Raw genomic sequence first — 5,655 nt, 5'->3', positions numbered from 1 at the left:
TCACACTACCCGACCATAATTTTGCTGCTGAGGTCATTTCAGGTCAAGTTAGGTCAAGGTCAATTGTATGTGTTTGTATGTCTGTGTGTGTCTGTGTGTATACTGATGTGTGCACCGATTGTTTTTGGGTCCATATTACATGAAATCATGATCTGAGAAGCTTTTACCAAAAATGCAGTCAAAAAACTTCAAAAAAAGTAAATTCAGCTTGCCTAAACGCAATTATCTTAGGTGACCTAGGTTGACCTTGACCCTGACCTTGACCCCTGTACATCGTCGAACAACATGTTCCATGATATGTAGGAGGTAAGACTGGCAAAAAAGGCCGAAATCAGGGTGTCAAAAGCTCATAAGGCCCATGGCAAACGCAAGATGTTGAGAATTGGCCATTTGGGTCATGACATGACCTGAAAAACAAGGTCATATCTCCGAAACCAAAAATCACAGAAACTTGAAATTTTCAGTGGACATCAAGAAAGGATAGAGGAGCAGCTATACGAAAAATCAGCCTTCTAGCTCTAAAAATGTGGAGTGCAGAGCAGAAAGACTACCTGGGGGGGGGGGTGGCAACCACCCCCCCCCCCCATGTGCGGGCGAGGGTTATACGTTCACAGGCATGCTCCTTTCAGAGTGATGGAGAATCGGCCTTTCCAGACGAGAAACATAGTTCTCAGTTTCAGAGGCATTGTCGGGCCTTCTGAGTCTGACGCAGCTCATCGGCGGAAAGTTCGTCCGACTCCCAATGGGCGGCTATTTACTCTGTAGGGAAACATCGGACGGACATATGTGTGTACTAAGAAGCTTCTGCAAAACCTGGGCTGTGGTAAAAGGAATATGAAGTTCAAAGTTGGACTCATAGCAGGCTGAAGGTTGGAAAAGCGATATTACGCAAAACTTTTTCTTTTAACCCGCGCCGTGCTGGTGGCCTGAACTTTCCGCCGAGTGCTGGGGGGGGGGGGCGTTTTCACGCCCCCCCCCGTCTAACTCGGCTCCTGGGCCACGTAGCGACACGCGGTAAGCGGCAATCGAAAGAGCGTCAAAAATAAGGACGAAAACACTTCAGTCATTTTTTGGGTCAGGTCAAAGGTCAGGTCACCAGAGGTCACCAAAGGTAAAATGTTGACTATTTCAACATTTTGGAAACTGCCAACGGCTATCTCGGGAACCGATAGAGCTACAGCGCCGCGGAAAAGCGCATTCGATAGCCCTTTTACAGACCTTTCTGAGTAATGTCCTCAGATTTGACCTCAGGTCAACGGTTTAGCCTCCAGAGGGCAAAAACTCCAAAAATAGCCGTTTTTACGAAAAACGTTTTTTCGTCAATAACTTTTGACTCATAAGCGCCATGACATTACTTTTGCCAGCATCGTGTTTCTCTCGTCGATACGCGTCGAATGAACTATTCGTTGACCTTGAAAGGTCATTTTGAAAATTTGACCTCAGGTCAAGGTCATGACCTGACCGAAAAGGGTCATGTTGCATATCAGTCGATCCGTATCGTCGAGCTGAACACATCTGACGTGTTTTCACCGCTCTAGCACGTCTCTATCAAAAGTTATAGCCAAAAAACTGCTGGCGACCGTTCATGACCTGAGATGACCTCAGGGGCACACAGAGGGGTCACAGGTGCATTTTTCCTATTCAGTGTGTCATGTTTACCTATGAACCGATGTTTGAGAGCGTTTTGAACGATATTCGTCCAAAAGAGGCGCATTTCAATTTTCTCCCATTGACTTATAATGGAGAGGTCGCAAAATTGACCTGACCTTAGGTCACAGATATCAAAAATCCGAGATATACATTTTATACATACTGTTACTCATATCAATCGCTGAAAGTTTCAAAGTGATTGTTCAGTCGGTGTAGCTATAGCGAGCCTTTGAACTTTTTCTGAGGTAAGGTCACTTGACGTGACCTGGTGACCTGACCTTGAACGGCCTAGGTCTGAAATTTTCACAACATGTGCGGAAATGATGTAGGAACACGTGTACCAAAAACGGCGGCGCTGCGCGCCGCCGTTTTTGAGATATTTGCGAAAAACCTGAGGGGGGGGGGCGTAAAAACGCCCCCCCCCAGCACGGCGCGGGTTAAGAGACGGAAGCCTGCAGGATTTTTCACTGTATTTCTTCCTATGCAGTTTCTGCAATATGCATATGTCTGTGTCGTCTCTCTCTCTCTCTCTCTCTCTCTCTCTCTCTCTCTCTCTCTCTCTCTCTCTCTCTCTCTCTCTCTCTCTCTCTCTCTCTCTCTCTCTCTCTCTTTCTCTCTCTCTCTCTCTCTCTCTCTCTCTCTCTCTCTCTCTCTCTCTCTCTCTCTCTCTCTCTCTCTCTCTCTCTCTCTCTCTCTCTCTCTCTCTCTCTCTCGTGTGCTGCTTACTGCTTAGTGTGGGAGACTGACGTTTTCGTTACGTTTTGTCATATGAATTCATGCCAGGTATCTGACTCCGAGTTCGACTCTGACTCTGATTCCGATCGCGTTCCTGACTGAGATTCCGATTTCTACTTCGTTCCGACTTCCGAGTCTTTGATCAATTTTAATAGGACAGCCACCAAGATAAGATTACGAAAAAATAATTGTCACTTCTAGTTTTTGTAAAAAAAAAAAAAAAAAATAAGGCCCATCGTACTGAATTTAGTGCTTTTGACCTTTAACCTATCCTTTGAGGAAGTTATGAACTTTATCAAATACAATAAAGGTCTCACTTTAACACAGGGGTCGGCAAATGGTGGGGCATGCCCCCTCCGGGGGTAATGGAGCCCTTTCGGTGGGGGTAATGAGGGATTCTGAGAAAGCCTATCTTTTTAGAGTTTGTAGCTCCAGTGATGGAGCCATCGTGACTGTTGCATCCCAGGGTTCAAAGATTAGCCCAGGCCAAAGGCACAGCACACTATTGATTAGATACCAATTTTCACGTACCTGCTCGCCTCACCATCTCACCCCTCCGTACAGTCGTTCAAAAGCAGCTGCAATTTTTAACCGCCGCCCGTCTGTTGGCGTTTCCACAGCCGCTAACGTAATGGGGAGTCGATCGGACCCCCGCGGCCCCTCGGACTCTGAGAGGGAGCTGTGCATGAAAAACGAGCGTATTACCCGTGACTATAGGAAGCCGCTGCTGCCCATTTTTAAGGTCTTTGGTCATTTCGTCTCATTCAGGAGGTCAAAGACAAGTGTCGAGAAAATCGGGACCCGCCATAACTTCTTGAAGTGAGATTTTATGGCTCAAGATGATGTCCAGAAAAAGCTCATAAGCCAATGATCATTATGGGTCCAGAGGCCAATTTAAACCAGAGGCGGATCCAGCTCAGAGTTTTTTTTTTTGGGGGGGGGGGGGGCAAACCATAACAATTTATCGATTCTTTCCATGCATTGTCCATAGGCGTAATGTTAAAATTATGCCGTTTGAGCGGGGGGCGGGCAAATGCCCATTTTGCCCTCCTGGATCCGCCACTGATTTAACCGACAGAAAAAACCGTCTGCCGGAATTTTTCGCGTTAAGACCGCTTCACATACGGAGCGTAAACGGTAAAGCCCTATCCACTTACATGCTCATCGCGCTTACATTTATCAGGGTATGTGAAGCGGTTTTTAGGCAAAAACTCCGGCAGGCGGTTATTTTTCTGTTGGTAAAACTGGTTTTCCCAGGCAGGTAAGGGAAAAAATGATTGGCTCGAGGGTACAATTTGGTCGTGATCCAAACGGCTTTTACGTGCGAGCTTTTAATGAAAAACCACCCGGCGCCACTATAGGTATGTGCGAGGGTTAAATGGGATATATTAAATGCTTTGTGGAGGAAGTGTCATGTTTGAAATTTGATGGATTGGAAATGCAGAAATACCCAAAGAATTCCAGAAAGGTATGGAATTTCAGTAAACTTGGTTGTGTCAGAAATGGGGTCTGATAGGTGGGGGTAATGGCCCTGCCTGGCGCTTAAAAAGGGGGCACAGCCCCGAATGACCTGCCGACCAATGCTTTAACATATTTATCTCACTGACAGCTCTCGTCTGCCACCCTCGCTTGTGCCAAATGTTCCGGAGCCAGCAGGGGACAACCCCCCCCCCCCCCCCTCCCCCTGCTCGGCGCAATAGGCTGGAGAGCGTTCCGAGGGCTTAACGTTCAGAACCCGCTCCCATGAGTGACAGGATGAACAAGGGTACAGATTTCTAAAGCTGAGTCAGCGTGATGCAACGCTGCGGCGGCGAGCCGTGCGTGATGGCATTGAAATCTTTCACACACAGTATGCGCCTAACGTGGGTAGGTACGACTGGTCTTCAGAGCTCAACATTGATATCAGGAAGCCAACTTGATCTCAAATGACAAATAATGATCTCATTTGCCGCTGCCAGAATTATGTGCGCACTGCGCAGGCCGCAGCTCACTGAATTTGATGGGCGAGCCGGGTTCACGCAGTGCGGCACTGCGCAGTCGTAGATGAGTAATACCGGATCACCAGCCTTCTCATGCTGTTCCCCTTCACTGCATGTCAGCTCGACAGAGTAACTTGACAAATCTATCTGATTGTGGCAGCCTCGTCAGCGACTGGAGAATCCGGGGTCGTGCCGCCGGTCTGGACGATTCCGACTCCGGCTGATCTGGGATGTCACCGACCGAAGGGGGAGGGGAGGGGTGCCGAGGGCAGCCGGCCCCTCGACTCCGAGATGCGATTAGGGTTGAAGGACGAACGATCAGAGACACTGCGAGCGCCACTTTTATGCCACCCAAGCGGCAGTTTTCGTGACACAGGCGTAAGTTTTGAGTGGCTACTGACTATGACATCAGTCTTGAACGCCAGTTTCCGTGACATAGGCCTACAGTGATCGCTACATTGATGTTCGAAGGACGAGTCTGTCCGCTATGCGTATCGCTAGATAAATAAACGATCGTCGCTGACAACGGACAACGCTCAGTTTATCGGAGTGACAGGACCTCGAATTACACACTCGCAACACATAGGTGCGATGTTCTCGTCATTTGTAAAATTGTTTGCTGATACTTTATTGGAATATGGCGAATTCAGGCTATTAGTCAAAGTCGTTGAAATAAAGGTTGTGTTTTGTTTGCCTGCTTATCGGTACAAATAGGATGTTTTGAATATTGCTGTGTTGTTTCTAACTTTGTTTAGTGTCATGCCTATTACCTATAGGCTAGGCAAATTTTTAGCCTATATGATTTAGCTTCAGACGACGCTCTGCAAAAGGTGAGATTTTAAAGGCAAATGATATAAGATTCAAACATCAAGTAGCATCGAACAAATATTATTTTAGGAAACTGATGGCAATCTCAACGAAACATGGCGAACAATCCAAGTTTCGTTGGTGCTCTTGGTTCAGCTATTATTTTCCTATTTCATCTGTTATCGTGTTTGCGGCCGAGTTTAACGGTTTTCTCACTGGCGACCCGCGTGTTCATGGCCGGTCTTCTCTGCGCCGTCTCCGTCCCGCCGAGGTCGCCGGGGTCGCACCGACGCGCTGCTGTGTACCGAACGCTTTACTGTCGCCGCCGATTACCCATTCGCTGTTGATTATTTGCCTTTGCAGGACAATGAGGCGCCCTTTGGTGGCCGTATCGGGGATATTGTTAGGCGATGTCGCTCCCGGGGGGACCGCGCCGACCGGTCGCCGGGGGCGCCCCACCACCAGAGGGCGCCCCGCCGCCGCC

Source organism: Amphibalanus amphitrite, unplaced genomic scaffold (genome assembly GCF_019059575.1).
Source record: "Amphibalanus amphitrite isolate SeventyFive unplaced genomic scaffold, NRLGWU_Aamphi_draft 000151F_arrow, whole genome shotgun sequence".
Classification (NCBI taxonomy): Eukaryota; Metazoa; Arthropoda; class Thecostraca; order Balanomorpha; family Balanidae; genus Amphibalanus; species Amphibalanus amphitrite.
The sequence above is the reverse complement of the archived record's forward strand: the minus strand, read 5'-3'. Positions refer to the sequence as shown.